Here is a 6,000-nt window from a genome sequence, read left to right as displayed (position 1 = left end):
GGCTCCCTAGTCATTCGACAGCTGCGATGAGGCCAAGCACGCTGGAAGATGTACACATTGGGAGAGCACTTAAATTAACTCTTGCAGACAAATCCTTTTCTCACAAGGATTGCAGTCAGCCTGGAGTTAGGCAGCACATTGGAATTAATCCAGTTTTGCCAGATGCAGCCAATCTTCCATGTAATGCTGAACTAGTTATTCTGATTTGTAATGAGAAAGAATTGGTACCAGTCATAAGAAAGAGGCACCAGCATTAAAAGAGTTCGCTGTATGACCCAGAATTAACTTCCATTTACCCAGATACAATCCAAATAAAAATACCCAGCTCTCCAGTAGGGCAGGGATGGGAACTAACTTCTATTAGGCATTTGCACATCTTGTCACAAAAATTATTATACCTTGCAAGTGGTCATAAATATTTTCACAGCTCATAGCAGTCAGAGGGTTTGAACATGGAGAGAATGCTTAAAATGTTCGCAGAAATCCTGTCTATGAAACTTGTCATTAACTTCAAGGCCCCCCTGCATAAACCTAGCAAACTCTCAGAAACAGTGGAGACAATTATTAATATTAAGGTCTCCATATGCTAAACAACCACCGCTCTGTGTACTATGCATTTTGTTTAAAGGCAAGCACAGATATTGCAAACAGTTATTTTTAACTCTTTTCGGTATACAGTACATCTGTTGTGTTTTTGATTTCCATTAAAAATCAGAATCATTTACTGATCTGGCTGTCATCCAGATTTCCACATGAAACACACAGACTAAGCACAAAATAACGCTGGTTTATGTGCAGGGGTGCATGTATTGCATTTATTATCTGCTATGATAATTAGAAATGCAGTTAAAAATGCTGGGGGGGGGGGGGGGGGGGGGCTTGAAGGAACAGACTATCAGACTTATCTTCTCATTTCCTCAAAGTCCCCGGGCTTAAAAACATTAAGAACGGGGCCGTGAAACCTTTCTTTATGTTTCAATCCCATTGACTTTGCCCACTTGGGAAGGGGGCTCCACAAGGGACACAGATCAGGGCTTACCAGAGCCCTCGAACGTAGCTTTAAAGAACCCACCTCGAGAAAAGCCTCCAACAATAATGAGCTACCGAAATATCCGCCAACATGGACCTCAGCCAGTAAGTCAAGCAAATTAAAAGCTGCAATCACTTCTCTGACAATTCTCCAGCAAAACTTGTCCTGAGTTTTGCTTCCCTGGTGAAAACCAGAAGATGATCAGCGTGCACCAAAGGTCAGCAGGTTCAGACTATCCGAGACCAGCAAAGGCAGGAAATTCAAACACTGCGAGGGCACCGGAGCACCTTGCCAGCCGCCTGTATGAGCTCGCTCCAAAGCCTGCTGAAGTCAACTGGACCTCTTGCACTCCACCGGCTCCAGGTGACGTCCTGGCTCCTCGCAGGGCTCCCGTGCAGCCCTCTCTGCTGATTTCAAAGGTGGCAATGCAGCCACCACCTGAAGAGAGGGGCTCTTTCAAATACACGCTGAATTAGGGGGAGGAGAGGTCAACACACCACAATACTTCTCTTACTGAAACTTTCAGGTGAGTGGAGAAAATATGAAGATATTCACTTGAATTTGAAAATTAATTTCAAGGGCATTGTCTTGGCAACCTTTCAGCATTTGTTTTCCGTGCCTGCGTGCGCAGAGACCTATTTTAGCTGGGATCCTTATAAAATCAGCAGGCCTAAAATGCTAACAGCCAGATGTTCAGGAAAAGGTAAAATCCAAATTGTCTATTTGATTTCTGATACGATTACATAACCTGTCCAGGAGAAGACGAGCTGATACCCCGCGGCTTACGCAAGCGACCCAGATGGAGCTCTGCTCGTAAGGCAATTCCTGTTATTATTAGCAAAGGCACATCTGGCTGGCCAGCCCATCCCAGCCGCAGCCAGCCCCTGGCACACAGAAGGTCCCAGCCCGTTGCAATTAGGGGACAGTCCTCAACAGGGTGAGCTACAAGGCTCATCCACCTTCTGTGGCAAACCATGACGCAGAGATGCTATTGGGTTCCCTCACCCCAAGCAAGGCAAGCACTCACCACTCACACCCCCCCCCAGCAGATGAGAAAGTACAGTTGTTTCAGATGTGCACAGTCTCAAATTTTTCTTCTTTAAGGACAATGTGATCTTCTCTCACTACGATTTATCCCCCTGGCCTTTCTATGCCTGCTGCATATGGTATTAATTTCACACCCATTTTCAGATGATGCAATGAAATTAAATGACATGGTCATAGTCGCACAGGGATGGCAGCATTAACACGGACTTTGGGAAGAGCTCCTTGTGTTTTTGCTCTAAATATGGGTGTACTGTTCCTTTCATATTGTGTTACTGCTCTACAGCAGTCAGACTTGCCAGACTGACAATACCATCTTATGTTACAAAATCCACAGTTCAATTTAACTTTAGTGTCCTTCAGAGGTTAAACTTCCATGGGAAATTATTGTTGGAGAAATATGGCTTGCATATGTTTGTGCCAGAAAGCTGTTTCTGATGCTTTTCTCCACAACTGTGATTCCTGCTTTTTTTTTTTTGAATCATGACTCAGAAAGACCAAATAAAAGTTCAGCTTGGGTTTCAAGAACGCAAATGTGCATATTCAGCACCCAGGGCAAGTTTTCCCACTCCTGCCGTTAGCCTGCCCAAGTCAAAAGAATAGTATTTCTGGAGGATCTGGCTGGCAGCAATCGGAGTTGTCGCCTGCCCTTTGAACACTGGGGTCTGGAGAGTAAAAAGGAGAAAATAATTTTCCACAGACCTATTAAAAGACTTCAGAAGCAGTTGCCACTGCTGTGTCTCTCACCTCGCTAAGCCTCAGCCCTTTTTTCCTCCTCACTCTCCTTTTCTGCTGTTTGTTTCTCAGCCCTTCTGGCTGTCAGGTGCCAGTAAATGAAGAACTGAATTCCCTCAGATGGCACTTACTGTGGGGGACAAACAGGAGCACATTTGCAGTCTTCACCCATTTCTTGCTGCCACTGCAATGAAGGAGCAGATGAGAAGGTGCTGCGGCATCAGAACTGCCTCGATAAATTTAATGGTGGAAAAGAGGCTACAGGGGCGTACGAACTGCCAGCGCTTCCCTCTGGGTAAGGATATCTGTATTTCTGTGCCTTCCAGCATCCTTACCCCTCCTAAACTGTTTTGCAGCAACACCGGTGTCTCCCTTTGAGACTGAACCCCAGTGCCAGACCCAGCGTGGAGGGGGGGTTCAGCCGGTTCCTTTGAAGTCCTTTACGAGGAAAACGGTTCGGATCTGGCTGGACTCATGAGATCCATCGGCCATTTCGCTCCCACTTCGCCACAGGTTTATAACACAAAAACAGGTGGAAAATAGAGTGATTAAGCTCTGACTTTTGTGCTGCCGCTGTAACGGATTCACCCTGAGAGTGCTCAGGCATCTGCTACGCACCGTACACCCGCAGCAAGCCTCAGCCCTTACCCCAGTGCTGCCCTCACTGCGCCCTGAGCACCGGGGCAGGGGAGCGCATTCAGAGCAGCTGCACAGAAGGACCTTTTGGCCCTAATTTATATGCTGATCTCCACATCAAGTTTTCAAGTAACAGCTATGTGCCAAGAGGCTGGGAAGTAGCATCTTCCTTAGCGCATAAAGTAACCCTGTGGACTTTACTGGCAGTGGTACTTCATGTTGTCTTCTGCACCTCTCCGTAGGTGGCAGATGGAGAAGTCTCACATTGTCAGACCTCCATTGAAGACTCCCTAGGGAAAGCAGCCTCACCCTACTGTGACGCACATCCCTGAGTCCTACCCAAATTCAAGCGCACACACACTAGTGCTCTGCCCTTCACCATCCGCAACCCCCCTGCCCACTTCTGCCGCTGCCACAAAGCATCCAAGCGGTTCTTGACTACCCACAGTGCTATTTCTACAGTATGCCTGAAGTCTGGGGTAGAAGGTACAGCTTACCTGTAATTATTAGAAGGAACCTATAATTATCTTCTCTGGGTTAAGGAATAATAAAATAAATGAAAGAAAATAAAATAGGAAGTATAAAGCAAGTGTTCATATTGGACTGTGAGCACCTACGCAAATGATACTCAAAGCTGCATCTCATTCTTTGTTATTCCCTTGTTTCATTATTTCTTTGTGTCCTTCATTTTCAGTCCTTCTGTATGAGACATTTTGTTCTTTTGCTTCATAATTTTGTTCTTTAACTTATTTGTCCCTATTTCCTTTTGTTCTTCCTTTGATGTTTATCCTTTTAATGTTTCTTTCCAAAAGCTTTTTTTTAAACCCTACCAGTTTCAATGTGCTGTCTTTGAAGCATTTTTGGATTTGCTACTTCTTTGCTTTTCATGCAATTTTTATTTTTCTTGCTGGCTTATTTCTTATCTGTGGCACAGAAGCAATCAGATACCGGCAACCTTATTGCATCACTCCACATCTTAACTAAATACAAATATTAAGTTTAATTTTCACTTTATTACCCCTAGAACTTGACTTGCCTACCTAGACTGGAATTCTAAAGTGAACTTTATGGATAACAAGCAAAGAGATTTTTGTGGCCTTATATTATATGAGGGTCTCAAATAATTTGAACATGGGCCTTGCAGAACTTAGTCCAGCAAAGCTTTGAGCATTAGTGAGTCGAGCAGGACCTCTCCTCCCGGTGATGGCATTAGCACAAGGGCTTCGCCAGCCTTCCAATTCAATCTGTTCAGCCCTTGAATATCAGGCTGCCAAGCTGAAGATCCACAATCAGAGCTTCTGTTGGCTTCAGCAAGCAGCTGAGGAGGACAGCCAGGTTTTGCTGCCACCTCAAGCCGAGGGGAACCGATCCGACTGCAACAGCCTCTTCCCCATCACATCAAGGCAAGGAGCTCCAGGGGCATGGCACTGCCCCTTTGGGGACCTCAAGCATTGGCCCTTTTTCAGAGTTTTCTGGCTACAACAGTGCTGAAAGGAGTAACACCTGTGCAAAAGGCACAGAGAGGTCCACAGTCCCTGTGCCCTGACTAACCTGCCAGAAGGGACGGCTGGAAAGGAGAGACGGAGATGCGTACCTTCACACGGCAAAGCGTGAGCCTAGCAGAGCTTTGCAGCCACCGTTACTACAACCCCCTTATGCTCTTGAAACGATTAGCTCCAGCAGAAATAGCAGATGTGCCATTTGAAGAAGGATTCATATTTATATGAGTCACCATATTAGCATTTGTATGCATGGCAGTCATGTCTAAGGGGTCCCAGCTGAGATCTGGGCCACACTAGCCCTGCTTTAGCTAGCTTTACTTGTGTTCCTGAAATATTTTACAAGGCAACAGCTACTGCACTGGCTTGTACCTATTCTGCATGTTTTCCTATGAGAAAGGACAGAAATCAGAGCAGACAGCCATGTACGGAACGCTAATCTAAAAGATAATAGGAAAAGCTTTGCAAGGAGAGGATTCAATTCACTTTATAACAAGAAAATGGTCATTTCTCAGTGTCACCCAGACTGGTCAATGCTCGGTTCCTGCAGGCTCAGCTCTGTATACAAAGGTCGTGATATTTTGTCAGCAAAGAAAACAAAGGTGCTGAGATGGGCTAGTCAATAATTGACTGAGCCTTGTTACTCACAGCAATCTCTATCTTGTCACCATGTCCCCGTCTCAAAGTTTCAGTTAAAACCAGTGAATCACTTCACAGAAAAAGACTTCTTACCTTGAAAAAAAGAATCACCATCACTGACAACAACAACAAAGGCTTCCTACCTGGTTTTGTCAAAGGTCACTCAGCAGTTGGGTCCATTTACGCTGTGACTTCTATCAGTTATGAAGAACGCAGAACAAAGCGCACACTAATATTCACTCTGTTGGTTTCACAAATTTCCATAGAAACCTTTTTTCCCCTAAGTTCCCTCATTCTTCAAAGAGCCAGAGGAGGAAAAAAGCCTGCACTTGAAGCCACTTTCACTTTGCACGCCTGACATTCGTGTTCACAGCCCACCCGAGAGTTATAACCTTGACACATTTCTTGGCCACTGCC

The sequence above is a fragment of the Grus americana genome, chromosome 15 (assembly GCF_028858705.1).
Source record: "Grus americana isolate bGruAme1 chromosome 15, bGruAme1.mat, whole genome shotgun sequence".
Taxonomy (NCBI): domain Eukaryota; kingdom Metazoa; phylum Chordata; class Aves; order Gruiformes; family Gruidae; genus Grus; species Grus americana.
This window is presented reverse-complemented; position numbering follows the sequence as displayed.